The sequence below is a fragment of the Ascaphus truei genome, chromosome 2 (genome assembly GCF_040206685.1).
Source record: "Ascaphus truei isolate aAscTru1 chromosome 2, aAscTru1.hap1, whole genome shotgun sequence".
In the NCBI taxonomy this organism is placed as follows: Eukaryota; Metazoa; Chordata; class Amphibia; order Anura; family Ascaphidae; genus Ascaphus; species Ascaphus truei.
Genome location: NC_134484.1, coordinates 384,406,875 through 384,426,642, shown reverse-complemented (window position 1 = coordinate 384,426,642; position 19,768 = coordinate 384,406,875). Strand labels below are relative to the sequence as shown.

Below are 19,768 nucleotides of genomic sequence, written 5' to 3'. Positions count from 1 at the left end.
AAGAGGTTATTGTGTGATACAACACTCCCACATCAACTTTGATTATAAACACAATCTGTTAAATTATATTTAATGTCTTTTGTTCCATTTCCATGTGTATTGTGTTTAGGTTGCTAGGTTTTCCGCTGTATGTTTCTGTAAGGAAATTAAAGTCTGTTTATATTAAAACAGGTTTCACGATGAGGTTTAATTATCCCACACTGTGTTGTTAAGAAAATCATTATATTGCTGTCTCAGCCGGCAACCCTATCAACTAAGATCTTATCAAGTTGATGCTGTTCTGTTCTCTTACCATGTGTTGGTATAAACATGAATGCCTTCTATTTATAGATTTACCTTCCTAAGTCAGTGTGTAACATCTGCAAAATGCCATTTGCGCATGTGCACGCCATCAACGAAGCATTATTTCTTCTCTCCTACTTTTTAATGTCTTTATTGTACATGTAATAATGGAAACAGGATTGACTAGATGCAACGAATTGAGGAACGGTCACTGAATAGATGGGTTAAACACTGAAGGTAGGAAGCCGTGCATTAATAGCAAGTTATACTCGTCACATTTTTTTTAAACTTCCGGTTGACTGCACTTTATCTTTGTGGGTGTGAAATGCAGTCAGTGGGCTTCCAGTTTTAAGAGATTTGCCAGTGAGAATAAAATGGACATTTATTCCCAATGTACCATTTGTCTCTGTAAAGCTGTAAGGAAGCGGTTCAACTCCATGCGCCAACTCCTCTATCCTCACTCATATGTTACTGCTTTTAATACTAGTCACAGACAACCCACAGTACATAGACACATACGATTTAACGGCAGGTAAGAAACACTTGGTCCACCTATTCTGCCCTTTTCTTTCACCCTGTAAAACCTCAGAGCCCATTTGGATAGCCTTATGTCTATCCCGTGCATTGTTTAATTCCCTAAACCTGTCATATAAGAAAACAGACCTCTATGCATTCATTTCTTATACAAGTAACATTAAGCATGTTAATGTTCAGGAAGTAAATATGATCTTATTATCTTCTGACCAATTTGTTACACATTTTTTATCCTTTACGCTGCTACACAATGTGTTTCAACTGTCGACCACCTCTTGCCACCTCTGTTTGTTTTTAAACACTGTATCCTGTTGCAGGACTTTTAAAACTGAAACTTGCAGACTGTCCATTTAAATGTAAAGGAAGTTGTAGATTAAGTGGTGTTGCCTAATGTACATCATGCTATCGAAACATGAATTTACTAGGGTTCTCAGATAGAATTGCAACAATAAGTTATATTTCTCGCTAGCAAGTGCAAATTGAGATCCTCCCACGTTATTCAGGTTGTAGGGAATGTACGATTTGGGGAATATCTGGGTTTGACACATGCGATTATATCAGAATATCCCAGGGAATAGCTGCATTTATAATGGGCAAATATAGTCCTACCATAAATTCAGCTTTGCTGCTGAATAGTGATGCTGTTAAACATGTATAAAATAAAACACCATTCTAGTTTTAACTGTTGCTCAAGGTGAATTTTATCTTTCTTGGCTCTTTTTATACATTTTAATACTAAATTTAAAGGCGCATCAAAGAGGGCTGCTCTCTTGTTTAAAATCCTGCTTCCTGCAGTGGAGGTTTCCATGGTGATTTCTGTTAAAGTGGTTTGGAGCTTTTGATTTACATTTTACATCAAAATAGTTTTGAGAGTTTATATATATATATATATATATATTAGTGTGTATGTACCTAATAAACATGTTAGAATATTGCATTTACTGTAGACTTCTTTACCTCGGTACATGGAATGTGCTAAAAAATACATAGCGTGTTGGCTTAAGCTATTAAAAGGAAGCATTGGTTTACAGAAGCTGGATCAGGCAAGAGCTCAGGCGTTTTCAGGCGAGACTTGCACATTTGTTACCAGATCAGTAATCTATTTTCAATGCGGTTAAGCAATACCGCAGTGAGTAATTTTAGATGGGCAGAAGCTGTAATGAAATGCGGAATCTTCTTTATTTACTGATTATGAAAGGCCAGTGATTGCTCAAGCAGGGACAGAGATTTGTAAAATGTTGAAACGCCTTCATTTCCTTAATACCCTTCTATGCACTGGCTCTCAAAATGTCAACTTGTTTCCTCCGTTGTGATTTGGTTTCTTTCTGGATTAACATTCTCCTTCCTACGCAGAGCAGGGGGGGACAATATTTCATTACCATCACAAGTTTAATTGATAGTTTGAATGTGCGTTTATTCAATTATTTTGTCATTATTGTATTTGTAATCTGCAGCTGTAAATAATGTAATCTTTTTTTTTTACAATGCTATGGTGATGTAGCTGTATCAGTAAGTACTGTATAACAAATTGATCAATGGAAGAATTCAAATTTGTGTTTTGGATTTTATAGTTTTTGTGACCACCAATTTTGCGTTGACACAGCGAAAGTGTTAGTAAAGCTTCACTTTAATAAGCACCAAAAGCATTACTTGACAGGGGCAGTCTGAGATTATAGTAGGCGCGCACAACAGAGCGCATGGCGTTGCACGCCTATTGCTCGAGCGATCCCAGCACTGAGGTCTGAGGCGATGGGAGGCGGTGCGGATTCGTCACAAGGCTGGTTCGCCCTCATTGGTTGAACCGCTCACGTGACGCAGCCGTGATGCGGACGTCGCGCGGAAAAAGAAAATAATTTGTTTTTTCAAAATTCGGCCGCGTGGTCGCTCTGCAACGCTAGCGCGGTCACGCACACTATGGGCGGCCTCATAGGGAAGAGGTCTGTTCACGCCTCGCGTGCGCCGTCGCGAGCACTATAATCTCAGCCTTACATAGAAGCTATGATACAAATGACAGTGATATGTTAAATAATTTCCAACTAATGCCCAGATCCACAAAGCTCCACTTAACTTTACGTGGCGTTAACCATCAGATGTAGCCGGATTTACTGTTATCGTGGCTGTAACTGCGCCCAATGCGTCCCGGCAGGATTAACCACGAGAACAGCAAGTCTGCTGTTCTCTCATTTTACGTCACTTTAAGGCGAACCATAAGACTAAGTATATCTTCATAGGACAATAACATTACATTAAGTCATGTTTTGTAGCGTAAAAAGCATAGCTTTAACTACAGTATAACGGGCTTTAGTGATAATGAGATGCAAAGGAGGTGTTATCATAGCATCGCATATTCACAAAAGTCTGTTAAGGTTACTGTGAGGACTTAGGTCATATCTAAACCTGACGTTACTAATAACCTGACTCTGAACCAGGGCGTTTGCAGTCTCTGGATGGGTGTAAGACATAGTTTAAATAGCATAGCGTTATTTCTATTTTATTCTATAGCTACTATGACATGATGTTAAGCCAATGTTAATGAGCTGTAGTACGGCCGTTGTTCTGCATATAATTTGCTTTGAGGATACTATGTTAACTCAGGGAACATGCTGGTTTAGGTAACATCATGTTATGAACCCTGACTTAGCAGGGCTTTGTAGACCTGTTCCTAAGTCATTCATTTCTTTCCATAAAAAAAGAACACACACGTATAAATATTTGTAAATTGTTTTTGAAAGTCTGGTGAAGTTCCTTTATTTTGACTTACAATAGGGATTCTGAGGAAAGCAGAGTACAGGGAAACTAGATACAGGCATTTGGAATAAAAAAATGGGCTAATTTAATGGTCCCTTGTAGAAACTGCGGTCGGCTTTTGCCACCTAACTTCACCATAGCAGGTTTTTCAACTTAGCCAGTTGCAAGGGAAATATACAAGAATCTTTGAGAGGGGGTTTTGGAAAAAATAAAAAATATATTATGGCAAAGTGTTGCTTTATATTTACACGGAAAGATCTGCATGTAGAGTACATTGCAATGCATTAATATCTGACCACATATCGATTCATATAGATATAAATAAAAAAAATGTTTTCCCCTGTAGATTGTAAGCTCTTACGAGGCCCGATTGCTTTTTCTTTCTTTTTGTGCTCGTTTGTTCTTATTGGGATATCGTTCTGTTGTCATTCTGCTCCCCAATTGTACCACGCTTCGGAATATGTTGGCGCTTTATCAATAAACAATAATAACATTTGTTGCCATTTATCTAGATCCTTTACTGTTCGATATATCCTCTCTCGTAGACCCCCATTCATTACTCTATAAAGTTATTAATAACAAGTTAGCAAAACACCATACTGCATTGAATAGAGGCCATAAATTGCTTGTTATCTCTTTGCACATTGCACCTATACCTACCTACCTTTCAACTCCCTGATCCTTTACCCACACTCTGGTGTCCTGTTCCAGTTTTGTTGCCTACTTAACTTTTATCCCTTTCTGTAAAACCTGCTACTCTGGTGTCACATTTCTTTGCCTTCCCCCAGTATTTTAACAATCCCTGTTAATTATTTCGTCATGAAAAGGAAGGAAGGAGCACTCACGTTGAAATCATTGGTATACGGCCATGGGTGCTCGCAGGACCGGGATCTAGGTGGCATGCTGAGAAGAAAAATGCAGCACTTTAATGGTCCTCATGTAAAAAATAATCTGTGATTAAATTACAGTATCCTTTGCATGAAGACTGTGAGAGTGCTGCATTTTTCTTTTCCTCAATTATTTCTTTATAACATATCTTGAGTTCTCTTGATCATTGCAGTTGAAGCCAACACTTTAGTCCATCCTTATCTCAATAACCGTAACCTCAACATCTTCCCTCATACTCTCCAATTGAATAAATGTTCTGCCAGTTCTTTGTACAAATCCCCCTCAGCGTCCCTAAATATTCCTGAATGAAATAAATGTTCTTTACCTTTCTTGCTCTTCATTGGTGTGGACGTGAATATAAAGCTATGCAAAATATAAGAGACCCATCTCCATTCTCACCCTTTGCTACTCAAGAACCTTTTCTCTCTTTTCCTCTTGTCACCTCTTCATACTTCTGCCTTCAAGACCTTTATGGTATTCCAGAAAAGAGGAGCATCTTGAGTTATTACCTTCCACATATGTGTTCAAACTGACTGAAAAATTAACTTCCCCCTGACATTCACACTGTCCTCTCTACTTTCTCACCTAAGCCTAACCCCTCACTCCTTTGCTTCTATCTCCCAGAAGAATCACAACACTTTATTCAACTTTGTAAAATCTCAACCCATTTCACTTGTTTTCTAAATAATCCTCATGCCCGAGGTCTTTTCTAAGCAGAGACCTCCTTAGTATTTGTTTTCAGCATACTACAATTCAATGATTTACATGCCAGTATTTATTATACTGATTTTATCTATATAGCCGGTCCTCACTTAGCCGACGTAATGTGTCCCGCAAACTGCCGTCGGATAACGTACTGTCGCATTGCGGGTCCATGTTAATTTGTGGCAGTGAAGTGTCGGATAAACGGTTCCGATGTCAGATAATGCCTCCAGTGGACTGCATAATGCGGCATTGGGTAAGGCCTTCGATGGAAAGCGGGCCGTCGGATACAGAGGACCACCTGTATTTGTGCATGACTATCAAATTGAAAATGAAAGATGATCAAACAAAATGTTTTTAATCCATTTCATTTTTCTCAGTATATCAATGCGACATCTTTTTAATTTAGAAAGAAAATCACACTTAGATTGCTTTTAGACAGGAACTGATGTTTAAGAAAGTAATTAAGCCAAAAATAGCGTAATGTTTTAGAAGAAAAACAAATAAAAATGAGAGATTATTGAGTCTTGTACATCATTCAAAAGACACAAATAGGTATTAGCAGAGCGGTTAGAATGTTTATGCTGTTGACAAAGAAAAGCTTCCAAACATTCAGGCATCTTAGATTTTTGTCATGCAAAGCAGTACTTTCCTAAAGCTATTCCCATAATTACTGCTTTGCTTTCTTCAATTTTTACTGAAAAGGCTTTTCCTATGAATGGGGTGATTAGGATATGCACCAATCAGACAGTCATATAATTATAGACACCTACACATCAATACCAAGCTACCAACAGAAATGGAAATTACTAGCATACCAAATATCTTAAAAATATTTGAACGCATATCTTTCTATAGTGCGCATGAGACAAACTATTTGACTGGTAAAAGCTTTCAATAAACCAGTAACCCACGTCAAATAGATTTGTATTAGTACATAAATTTATTTAGTGTCAATTATGGTGCTAAATTTATAAAAGGCATTTAAGATTCTCAGCTACACATTTAATGCATCAATGAAAACTGCTATATGTCAACATGTACATTATACAGGTGGCATAAGATCAGTGAGATATTTTTTATTGTGTGTTTGGTATTTTTGGAGAATTGATCTTATCTATGTCCGGAACATTTTTCTCTAGATAATCGCCAATGGTTATGTGTCCATGATAATCATGCTTACTCAATCAGCTTCTTTTGACATTGTTAATTGTGGACATTTGCTGCACAGTCTGTGATCCTGGTGGAATTGTCTGCTCCAACATTAAATTTGATCTGCTCATTACTAGAAGATAAAAATCCCATCACTCTCTTGGAGCATGCTGTATGAAATTCCACAGTGCTTGTTATTACAACGGCTTGGTGCCACTATCTGCGCTATCTACATCCACTGTCTGTTTCCTTTTTCTAGAGCGAGAAAGTGGTATAAGTCTTCTTTTGGTACATTTGGCATTGTGAAACGTGATTGTAATGTGGCAACATCTGGTTGCTTAAATAATTTCCACAACTTGCCCCTTTAAGTTAATAAGATCTGGATAAGTAATGTAAATAGGTTGCACAACACGTGGACTTTAATCCCACACATTCATGGATATTTTTGGTCAATAATACTTTTTGTCACAGTGGCTTTTCTATTTGTCAGTGTGTGATCTGGGATTGGTGACATACACATCCATCTCAGTGGGAGTAGAAGTGCGGGTTTTATCCAATGGCAGTAGTTTGTGTAGAGAGCCGTGCCTCATACTACAATTTACAGTCAATGTACAGTTAATATGAACTTGTGTCCATTCCTGCTTTAAGAACAATGTTTGGCACTTGCATTCCAAACAGCTGGTTTACTTATTGCTCATTAACAGAGATCCTGTACATGATTTGCATTTAATACTAAGCTCATGCACCAGGGCAATGGATTTCTGTGTGTGAAGAATGTAACAGACTTCACTTGCAGTTCAATATCTAGTTTGTAGTTGAGTATTGTGACGTTTTGTATTTGTAATTGCATACACAGTACACTGAAGCATACTGCCAGCGTACTTTTCTTCACTTTCTCACTAGGCCTCATGCTTCAGTTAGCTTTTTATTACAGAATGATTATCAATTGCACATACAAGATTGAAGACCCATTACTCCGGCCCTGCTTCTGTTTTCTCATAATGTCTTTAACGATTGTCATTTTTAAAATAAAACCAGGATATTAAGTTACGGTATCTTGTGATAAAGTATAATTGTGAATTCATGTCAGTTAATTTTCTGCTTCAGCAAAGGACTCTGGACCATATTTACTAAGCGATGCAATTCTACAAGACACATTTCGATGGCGGAAGAGACCTTATGCCTAAACGGTTTCAGTGGCTTATGGCATAGCACCACTTAGTAAATATTGACCGTCAGCTTTCTATAATTCTGCAACCATTGTCAGATTATAAACTCCTTGGGGCAGGGGTGCGCCTGTAAAATGATATGCAAAACACCATGCACAGTGTCAGTGCTACATGACAAAATATGATGCCATTATTGTTATTTTGATCACAGAAAATGACAGAAGCTGAAAGAGAGCTCCAAAGCAATATGATTTACTGCTTCATGTATTACTATTTCTTTTGGTCTCACCCTACTGTGTCCTGCTCATTTTTTAGAATGTGGTTAACTACTATTGGCCAGTATTAGTGATTGAGCACCAATGTGATATTGCTTTGTGCTTGCGGTTGAAGTGTGCTCTGTGTTTACTATTTGTTAAATGCTGCGGTTGAAGTGTGATGGTACCAATTCTTCTTCTATTAGAGGCTCTCAGGAATCCTACTTTGCTGTTACACACTCACACGTTTACTTTTTATTAAGAAAAAAAACGATGCACCTCATGGACACTTCATCTTTTTTCTATGCCATGCTTCAAGGACTACACCAGTTGTTGGTATGACTGAGGTTTATTGGCAGTATAGTAGGTACATTCACTGGATCATATATATCACTGTACCCTATCCCCCTCAGCTACTTCTCTAATAGAAGAACTCCTCACTCCTTGGAGGTTAGAACAAGAACTCCTTACTCTCTGATGACTATCCCAGAACTCCTTACTCACACTCTTTACCCCACACAATAGGGAAGACAACCCCCCTCCTTCCCTGGGGAGTGGCTTGTAAGCCGGCCTATTCTTGTCATAGGTCCCCCTTACTTTAGTGATATATACAGAACCCAGTATTACCCTCAATCGGCGCTTATATCAAATATGTGCTCAGTATGCAAAATATATATACAATATATAAATATATATATATATAGTGATAAATTAAAAGTGATTAATCAACTAAAATAGTGATACTAATTAAACAAAATCTGTGATATATCAGAAAGAATAAAAATAAAATATATGAATTAATTTGCAGCTCAAACCTTTTCTTGATTGTTTTTTCTCAATCACGTATCACCAGTAGTCCGAGTTGTTTGCGGAGCGGCGGTGTATATAAAATAAAAAATAAAAATATAATGCAATATGTATAAACAACACTGTGATCATTCAGTCTCTGAATCCTATGAGATGTGTACTCACAAATTACTCATTCTTTATAGGTGTTTTCACAACTGTGGTAATTGGTGGAATCTGAATAGTCTGTCTCAGGTGATCTCTTACTTTAGTGACAGGATGCTCATCACTTTATTGCTCATGCCTTTTTTTAGACTATTAGATTGCTGTTTTAGTGTAAGCGAGGCAGCACGTTCTGATTTCCAATTTCATGTTTTAAAAATGATTATTTGTTGTCTATAAAGCAGACAGAAACGAAGCATCTAACATCATGATAAAATAATGGTAGAACTTGCACTCTCCGGTTTATGGTATAGCAACAGGTTGCAATATCCTGCGTCCATATTGCTGGGGCGCGTGTAATAACAAATACCTGCATGGATTAGCACTCAGTAATAGGAAAAAGAATAGAAAATAGAGAAAAAAATACACTCACAGGTTCCTTTTGGTATCAACTAGGTTTCTTCTTTATGTACAGAAAAATGCAAAATACATTTTTTAGTTAGCAGGCACACGGTTACCGCAGCACAATGAGCAATGTTTCAAGTCTCCCTGGCCCCTTCATCAGGTTTAACATCAGGGAATTTGTTTGCTTTGCTGGATCCACTGATAGTGAAAAGGTTCAAAAGGGTTGTGTCAATACAGATTTGCAGTTAAATGTTCCAACAAATCTGATATCTGTACTGCATACTGTATGATGGAGTAGCTCAGTGATTTAAAAAGCGCATAGGAGCAGGGTTCGCTCTGTGTATCCACTATAGACATTGAGATAGACAGTGAGTAAAGACACTGACTCTGGAAAACAATGACACTGAGTTTGAAGCAGGGGAACCAAAAACACATATATTATAACCTATAATGTGCTGGGCTTCCTCTGCACAGCTCTGCATAGACTGGCAGTGCTAGACAAGAAAAAGCAATTATTTATATATACAGTATATGTTTAAAAATAGCTCTGAAAAAATACTTTTCTAAATTCCATTTTGGAACCTACAACTGTCTTAGTATCTTTCTAAAAGAAAAACCTTTTGAGTAAATACGTCACTATCTTATTACTCTATGCCAGGCCTGCACAACACGCAGCCCGCCCTGCACTCATTATGCGGCCCGCGGACGCTTTCCCCGTCCTCCTCCCTCCCGAGCCCACTTTCCCCCCCACGAGCCCGCTTTCACCCCGCCCGGGAGCCCGCTCTCCCCATCCTCCTCGAGCCTGCTCTCAGGACTGCACGCTCTATGCGTGTGGCACTTCCTGTGCCCGCTGCTTGCGAGCATGCTAGTCCTGCCTGCTCTACCGACGTGAGGTGAGGGGGGAGAGTAAGGTGAGATGCAGGTGATGGGGGAGAGTAAGGTGAGATGCAGGGAGGGGGGGGAAGCTGAGGTGCAGGGGAGGGGGGTGAGGTGCATGGGAGGGGGGTGAGGTGCAGGAGAAGGGGGGTGAGGTGCAGGAGAGGGGGGGTGAGGTGCAGGGGATGGGGGTGAGGTGCAGGGGAGGGGGGATGGTGAGGTGCAGGGTAGGGGGGAGACGTGCAGGGGAGGGGGGAGAGGTGCCGGGGAGGGGGTGAGGTGCCAGGGAGGGGGTGAGGTGCAGGGGAGTGGGTGAGGTGCAGGGGAGTGGGTGAGGTGCAGGGGAGGGGGTGAGGTGCAGGGGAGGGGGTGAGGTGCAGGGGTGGGGGGGGAGGTGAGGTGCAGGGGGAAGGTGAGGTACAGGGGGGTGCAGGGGGGTGATGTGTAGTGGGGTGATGTGAGGTGCAGAGGGTGATGTGAGGTGAGGTGCAGGGGGGTGATGTGAGGTGAGGTGCAGGGGGGTGAGGTGCAGGGTAGGGGGGAAGGTGAGGTGCATGGGGAGGGGGTGAGGTGCAGGGGAGGGGGTGAGGTGCAGGGGAGGGGGTGAGGTGCAGGGGTGGGGGTGAGGTGCAGGGAGGGGGGGAGGTGAGGTGGAGGGGGGGAGGTGAGGTGCAGGGGGGGAGGTGAGGTGCAGGGGGAAGTGAGGTGAAGGGGGGGAGGTGAGGTGCAGGGGGGGGAGGTGAGGTACAGGAGCGGGGGTGCAGGGGGGGTGAGATTTAGTGGGGTGATGTGAGGTGAGGTGCAGGGGGGTGATGTGAGGTGCAGGGGGGTGGGATGTGTGTGGTCTGCAGGGGGGTATTGTGTGTCATGTGGAGGGGGAGTATTGTGTATGGGTGAGGGGGAGAGATGGGGTGTTAGAGAGGGTGAGTCTCACAAAGGTTGATGATGAGGGGTGTTGGGGGAGATATGAGGATGAGGGGTGCTGGGGGAGATATATGAAGATGATGAGGGGTGCTGGGGGAGATATATGAAGATGATGAGGGGTGCTGGGGCAGATATATGAGGATGATGAGGGGTGCTGGGGGAGATATATGAAGATGATGAGGGGTGCTGGGGGAGACATATGAAGATGATGAGGGGTGCTGGGGCAGATATATAAGGATGATGAGTTGTGCTGGGGGAGATATATGAAGATGATGAGGGGTGCTGGGGCAGATATATGAGGATGATGAGGGGTGCTGGAGGAGATATGAGGATGATGATGATGATGAGAGGTGCTGGGGGAGATATGATGATGATGATGATGATGATGATGATGATGATGATGATGATGATTTTACCCTTGCGGCCCAAATCTGTTTTCCTTGGAGTAGTTCGGCCCTTCTCGCTTTACAAGTTGTGCAGGCCTGCTCTATGCAATAAACTGTTTCAGAGCAACAGATTGATGGTAATGGGGTTAAGGTAATTAATGAATTGTGCATAGCTAACGACTTGGTACACAGTAGTTACAATGTTTGACGTATTGCTACAAAAATAAACATGGATGTATCAAATCAATATAAATGATACATTGTTAACTAGAAAATGACAAATTATTTGCGAGGTAAACGTGTTAAAAATTATTTTGAAATAAATGAAAGTGCAAGCTGCATAAATCCATGGATATCTTTAGCAAGCTCAATCTCCTGGGTCAGCTATTCTTAGGCAATTATTTTCATCTCATGCCATGGCAGGTCTAAGATTAGCCTCTTAGGCATTATCATGCCATCTGAGTTACCCCCTAATATAACTACACCGGAATGATTATTTATAGCAAGCAGTCATTCTGTCATATTTGCTTTATTTGTGGTTGCTAAGAAGAAAACCACACATTCTTTTCTGTTGCCAAAACAACACAGATAAAATGCTTCTAAGGAGCACAAACATTTAAAAAAATATGTATTGAACCATCATAGAATTACTTTTATTTTCACAACCTAGAGGGAAAGGGGGGCTGCAGGGCAGCTCTGACTCCTGTTTAAAGGCCTAAGTGATGTACCATGTCATACGAGATACAAATACTTGGTTGACGTTAACAGGAACAGACATCTAGTTTCTATTTTTAGGTGATTTGTTAGAGAATAATCCGTGCCCAGTGCAAATACATCACATACACATAAATACTTCAATAGAAATCCTGTTTAGTCATATTTGTAGTTTTGTCTTGTATTGCCCTTGACTTTTTCAGAAAATGCAATTTTATCAACTGAGGTGTGTTATATTTTTACATGCCCATGTGACATAAATAGAATGTCCTAAATACTACAGTGCCGTTACAGCACATTGCGGTGCTGTGAAAAAGCAACATATGTCCTGTTGCATTACTGTCCAATCTTCAGATGATTACTGTCCAATCTTCATATGAACACTAAAATATATTTCATATGTATAATTTAGTGCAGGCATCAGCCTTCCTTTCATTCACAATCACTGTGAGTCTGCAAAGCTTTGCCCACTTGATCAGACACAAAGGTTTTGTTTTAACTCTTATAATGCCAGAGGTGCTAAGGCTGAGGCCTCACTAGCACTGAGCGCACTCATGCTTGAGAGCGGTAACGTCACCGACTCTCCAAGCATGAGCGCTCGGCTGTCCTGCAATTTGTGGGGGCGTGGCGCTGAAGGGAGGGTGTATGTACTTGGCTGAATCGGGGCGTGTCATTGAAGGAACTATCATGACGTACTTTTGGGCGCTTGAAAATCAATTTTTCATGTCGCCACAAGCGCTGAGCATTGCCGAGCGAACGTGGCCATGCTAATTAGATTACATTAAAGTGAGCGTGTCAAGAGCCAAGCATGAGCACGCTCAATGGCAGTGTGGCCGCTGCCTAACAGTACATTGTGCTGCAAATCTCTGTGGCACCAGAGGTGTTACATGTAACAGAAAATGAAACACAAGAGCGCACCAAGGGTCAAGATTTAATAAAAACAAATAAATAATAACAGTAAAAACTTACATATGGGGGTAAGTATATCCAGTAGAACAGTGCAGGGGAAACAGTCCTGGTGGTGTCCTGGGCACAGGGAATTGGTGCTGAGGCTTACGAGGTAGACCCGCGCGCTGGGGCTGCCTGGCTCGGCACCACGTTGTTCTTCCTTCCGGGTTGCGGCTTCTCGCAGGACCCGTGGATGGTTGCCCGCCTCATACGCCGGTTCACAGAAAAAAATTTTCTCCGGTTCACGGACAGTCTCTGGATGTTGATGGGACTACTGAGGCTTAGTACACCAGTCGGCTAATCTCCAATTGCACTGTAGGGCTTTCGCAACGCGTTTCACACGGTGTTGTGCTTCATCAGGCATATTTTGGACACCTACGTGGGGGCCTTTTATTCAGTTATGCTGTATTCCCAATAGGGTAATTGATTGGCCAATAGGAATAGCGTGCATGGTAAATGCAAGATACTAACTAGGTTAGAAGGGTATAGTGATCGCAGTTAATATACACTGTACCTTTATAACAATAAAAACGGCAAAAGACCATAATTAGCAATTATAAAATTATAATTAAAAATACTGTTAAAAGCCACCCATGTAGGTGATTAACCCATAATTGATCATGCAATAGTACAATAATACTGCAAGATCACACGTAAACCACAATGATACATACAATAAATACATAAAAATACATTGAATTGGAGTGAAAAAAGGTTTAGGAGAGAGAAAAAAGGAAGAAAACAAGGACAAAAAGGAGTAAATGAAAAGGGGGAAGAAAAAGGGGGGGGGAGAAGGGAGGGGGAAGGGGGGGAGGGAACGGAAGAGGGTGGGGGAAAAATGAAGAAGGGAAGGGAAGTAGATGAAAATGTGGATGGAAAGAGGTCGGGAGAGGGGAAAGGGAAATAGGAAGGGAATAAGAAGGGAATTTTGTTGGCCGTGGGTACAAAAAGGGAAAGGGAAACCAATAACCATAGGTATGGATAGAAAACCTCATTATTCTGGTTATAACCCCTAATATCCATTTATCTCAAAAAGGGTGTGAGTTCAATGTAGTCATTGAGACCTCCAGGGTGTTTAGACTGGAGAGTGAAAATCCAAAATTGCTCACGTTTCGCAAGTTGGAGATCTCTATCTCCTGCTCTCACATTGCTCATTATTATCTCTATACCCATATATTGTACACCCACTGTACTACAGTTGTGCACGTTTTTAAAGTGGGTCAAAAGGTGTGTAAGAGGTTTGGAGGTCGCTTCTAGTTTTTGGATATTAGTGATATTGCGTAAGTGCTCCATAATGCGCAGTTTCAAATTTCGCTTTGTCCTGCCCACGTACTGCAGTCCACAACTGCACTGCAGTATATACACTACATATGTGGACAGACAATCGATAAAACCCGAAATTTTATAATTTATCCCTGTAACATGGGATTTGAAGGTCTTGCATGTTATCATTTTTGGGCAGATCTTACACCTAGCGCATCTGTGGTTTCCCACCACTCCCAATTGATCCCTTAAGTCTCTCTTGGGTTGTTTTTCTGTTCCCTTTAATAGACTAGGGGCAAGGATGGTTTTTAATGTCTGTGCTTTTTTAAAAACAACAGGTGGTTTTGGAGCAAGAAATTTTTTTTTAAATTGGATCCATAAGTAAAATATGCCAATGTTTGGTCAAAATGTTTTTAATAGAATTATGGGAGGAATTAAATTGAGTTACAAAAAATGGTGTCTCTTGTTTATCTTTTTTGTGGTTTGCAGAAAGGGAATCGGTTATGTGTGTGTTGCCGACTTGTAAGTCACTGTTCTTACATACTTTGTTTTTGGCATGTAGTTGTTTACTATTTTTCTTTTTTAATAGTGAATCTCTATTTTTGTTCAGTGCTTTAAGGTATGAATCAGATATCAATTCCTCCCGATAGCCCTTTTGCCTGAAGCGTTTAATTAGTATTTGAGACTGTTCCATATAGGTATCGACAGTTGCACAATTTCTCCTAATGCGGAGAAATTGACTATATGGAATATTATCTATACACTTCTTTTGGTGTCCGCTTTTGGGATGCAGATAGGAATTAACATTAGTGTCTTTAAAAAAAAGTGAAAAGGATGACATCCATGTGTTCCCTTATCTCATGCTTGGTAGAACATTGTATGTTATGCAATATTTGAAATATTTGGGAAATCCTTGTCTAAAAAGTGACTATTGTCACTGTACTAATTGTTATGCATATATAAGTACAACAGGGTAGCACTCTGGGGACACTTATGACATACACTGTACGTGATTGGGCTTTGCTTGTTTTATAGGTTGCACTCGCAATCAATGCTCCTGTGGAGGACCCTCCTCTCTGTTTGCACAACCAGAAGGAGAAAGCGATTGCATGAGTGTTCAGGAGAGCGATTGTTACAACTTTTCCAGGACCCAAACCCTACAGCATATCTCACAATGTACAAATTTACAATGGGTCTTTGTTTAAGGGTTGGCCGCTTTATCAGTTAGACTCTGGTTGCCATTTCCTCAACCCGAATACCCTGCTTGCCACATCCTCACTGCTTATTGCCTCTCCCAAAAGAGGGCACTGACATCATTAGACTGGAATTAAAGCGTTACCCAATTCTATACTGTATACAGGGGCGTAACTAAATTTTTGGCCCCCCATGCAAACATTTTTGAAAGGGCCCTGTAACAGGGGACTTACCCTGTTCAGAAAACTTGCCTCTAATCCAGCAGTGTGCTGGTTAATTGACCAGCACCTGGTTGATTAGAGGTGTTAGAAAAAGCCTGCCTTTGAGACAGGAAGTAAGACACCTTAGCTCACACCTGAGCAGAACTAGGAGACAGAGCAGAGATTCCTGAGTCGCACAATTGGAGAGACTGGCGAGAGGAGCTGCTGTCTTGAGCTGCAGAAGGACTGGACTGTATACTGATAGCAAGACAAGGGGACCAGACCTCAAAACCTGGACAGACATTGCTGTAGCACACAAAGGTGCTTACCCAGGAGAGCAGAGAGGACTTCCCCTAAAGCTTCAGGAGAACATATAAGACTTTATTTTGGAACTGTAATATATCTGTATATATGTTTATATTTTGGGGCTGGTAAATAGCTTAGCTAACCAACCGAGTCAGAGAGAGGGCTGAGCTACATGTGTAGATAGTCTCCAAAGCAGAGATAGGTATTTTTGTTTGGCTTATTTTCATATATTTTTGCTGTGTTTAAAGCGACAGGCACAATAAAGCCTTGTTTTAATTTCACCTTAAAACAGTCTCCATTGTGTACCTCTGCACATATCCTCCTAGATATGTTGTCAGAAGTGGGATGAGAGGTGGCCTTTGAAGTTAAAAGGGCACGGAGATTGCCTGTGGAATTTTTTTTGTGCTTTTTGCCTACAAATAGCCTGAGCAACATAAACAATCACATGCAGCAGAGATCAGAGTTAAAGTGACACACCCAGGCAGGAAATCTACACTGCACTGAAACTCACAAAATCACAGATGGACTCTTTTTCCCCAATCACAAGAGGAGAAAGAGAGAGACTGCTGAAGCAGGTAAACCTTATTTGCCTATCACAATAAAGTGTAATATGATCATTGAAATAGTGGTTTTGCCTACCAGCTGTAGTCAGGGTTCAAGAAGTGAGTAAGCCCTTAAAAGGGATAGGCGTTTGTTGTTTTCAAATGTTTTGCTGAAGCAGTCAATACAGATGGTGACCCACGAGCGGTACTGATTTTGCAAATAAAGGTTGCCACACCGCATAGGACTACCAGCTGTGAATGGAGCATATGCAGAAAAGTGTGAAAATTGATGCAAGACTGTGCTGAAGCAGGGGAATTTTCAGCAAACAAATGCTGAGTGTAAAATTGCCCTACCGGGGAAAAAGGGATTGCTGAACTGTGTAAAAGGTATCCCAAAGCCAATTGCTGAGTGTTAAGTCACCCTGCCGGGAGTGAAATAAATATTCCACTTTAAAGAAATAGAACCCTGGGAATTTAAAATGGCCACCTAGCTGAAGTCAAATACAGACTCTGTAAAGATAGGGAAGAAAATTTGTTCCTGGTGTAAAGAACCCCACCACACGGAGCAGTGTCCCTTCAGGCCTTATTCAGACGATGAGAATAAATGCATGCACACTAATGCTAATGTTGTAAAACTTACCCAATGGAAGAAAAAAGTCTACAGAGAGGCCTGTGAGAGCTACGACCTCTACAAGCAAAATATGCCCACCTGTAGGACTACCGCCATTTGGGCTTCTAGCAAATAAAGTGACAACAGCTGCAATAGCGCCTCCTGAGGTCAGGAAGAAAAATATACCTGATAGCCCCAAAATGGAGGACAAAATACAGCGTTCTTGTAATGAACCCTACCCCACAGAAGAGTGGCCCTTCCAGTCCGATGATGAGGAAGACATCTCTTATGGGGAACCCAAACCGAGTCACACCCACAAAGCACCCCAAGAATGGTGGGGGTGCCTAAACTCGGTACGAACCGAAAAGACCACTCCCTATGATGATGAATATGATCGGCAGGAGAAAGAGGGGGAGCAGTGGATCACCGAATATTTCCGTCAGCTATTACAGTTGCAAGAAAAGCCAGGTGGATCCAGTGACGCTGCTAAAATTTCAAATGAAGATGGAGACCCCGGTATCCCTGAGGGGACGGTGTCATCCAAAACAAAAAGGCGAAAAAAGAAAAGCGGTTCTTCACTTACCGTGGAAGGAACAGATACATCTGCAGATCTTGCGGAGGAAAAGGGGGTCCGAAATGCCCTGCAGCCTAGTGAAAACAGAGAAGTCATCCCACGGATGACCGAATATCCAGAGGGCCCAAGGCAGAAGTCGTGTACCCCAAAGAAGTGTCTGTCCGGTGCTAATAGGGGAAAAACCTCAACCAACCATCCCAGGAAAGCGGAGCCGGAACCGGTGAGTGACGATCCCTTGACCAGCCCTGGGGATGCCCTGAAGGTTGCCAGACGTGACTGTGATCGGCTCCGGGAAAATAATGTGAAGCTACAGAAAGATGTGCTCACAATGTACTCTTTGGCCAGGACAGAATTGGACGATCTCAAGACTGAGATAGATACTGCAAACTCTTCTATTACCGCCATGGATGAAAAGCAGAGCCAATCTGATAAAATGATGGCTAAGCTGAAGCGGAAGTATGAGGAGGCACTGAAGCAGATGACAGTCTTCCAGCAAGAGGTTCACACCCTTCGCATAGAGCTGAATGCCTCACAACAGGAGGTCAACAGTGTCCGGACAGACGTAGACGTATCTCAGAAGGAGGTTAATACACTCCGCAGAGCACTGGACGCCTCACATCATGAGATCAACAGCTGCCGCACAGAACTGGAAGTCTCCAGAAAGGAACTTCACAGTCTCACTGAGGAGCTGGACATTTCAAAGAAAACTATCCTACATCTTAACTTAGATCTCAAAGTCTCTCAGAAGGAGCTTCAGAACCTAAACCTGGAGATGGAAGTCTCACGCCAGGAGATAGCCTGCCACCAAGCAGATGTGCAAAAATGGAAGGTGGACTGCAAGGAGGCCCTGAATAGTACAGAGACTGAAAAAGAAGAAAATTTAAGATTAAAAAAAGAAAATTCGGAGTTGACAAACCACGTCAATGGAAAGAATGAAAAGCTGCACAAGCTTGAAAAAATAAAGAAACAGTTGGAAGATGAGAAATTTGAGGCAGAGCACAGACTGCAGAACCAACTGCAAGGTCTGCGTACACAACTCAAGAATGCCGAAGAGAAGCAGCGAACTCTGCAGGAAGAAAATCTGCAGGCTGCTAAGGAAATACAAGTGCTGCAGGAACGTCTGATTACCCAGTGCGTCCTCGCAAAGCAGCAGGATAAACTGAAGGCTACCCTGACCATCACCAAAGCATCGCTAGAGGCTAAGCTTAGAGACCAGGTGACTCGGTACAAGAGGGAGCGCAAAAAGGACCAGAAACTGAGACGAGTATCTGCGGCCCAAGTGAAGAAGTTCACAGTGCTCCACAAAATAAAGAATGATAGGTGGAAGCAAGCTCGTAGAAAGCACAGGGAAGAAATAAAGACCCTGAAAGGAGAATGTCAGGAAACACTCAAGAAACAGAGTGAGACTATGCAGTCCACTAACTTACAGATGTCTCCAATACAGGAAAAGGTATTGGCTCTGTCCAAGTGTTGGTATCCCACAGTAACTAAGGCCCGTGAGGACAAGTGTACAGTGAGAGCTGGGGACACCACTCACCTTCAAAACAAGATTACGAAGTTTGAGCCACCTAAGAAAGCACTAGCCAAACCTGCAATCGCCCAACAGGCAACAAACAGAGGTTGGACTATAGAATCTAAGCCAGAAGAATCCTTAGCTGGAATCGCAACTCAATCCCAAAGAAGCTGAAATGGCGACTACATTGTATGGGAAAACTGCAGGAAGACAGCTTCAAGAACTGAGGGCTCAAATGGCTGTTATAGGGCGCTCTGGTGATACCAGGAAATGGACATTTTGTGCTAAAGTGGACCACATGGGAAGGATGGCGAGAGAGAGCGATTTGCATAGGCGCTCTGCGACTGTCGCCATACAGTCTGCCTACAAAAAGAGGAGTGCCTGACACAGGGGAAAGCTCAGGACCACATGGCTCAGTAGAAAGACTGTACTTGGGAAAAGTTCTCCTTGAGCGACTGAGGACTGCTGAACTCAAACACCTTCTGGAGGAGACACTACTAAACTGGAGGAAGGGCTCCAATCCCAACAGGACTGAGGGTTCTCCTCCATCCACTCTCATTCAAGTCCCAGAGATATCTCGAGTAAGAGTGGAAGGATGGGCTTTGGCCATGGTAAGCCCGAGCTTCCCACAAACAG

At 41.9% G+C, this 19,768-nt stretch overlaps 1 protein-coding gene across 4 annotated transcripts in view; it reads left to right on the top strand.

Moving 5' to 3' along the window:
* The window catches only part of HDAC9 (histone deacetylase 9), an 869,204-nt gene that overhangs the window by 544,894 nt on the left and 304,542 nt on the right, over positions 1–19,768 (top strand). The gene's annotated exons all lie outside the window — the stretch shown is intronic.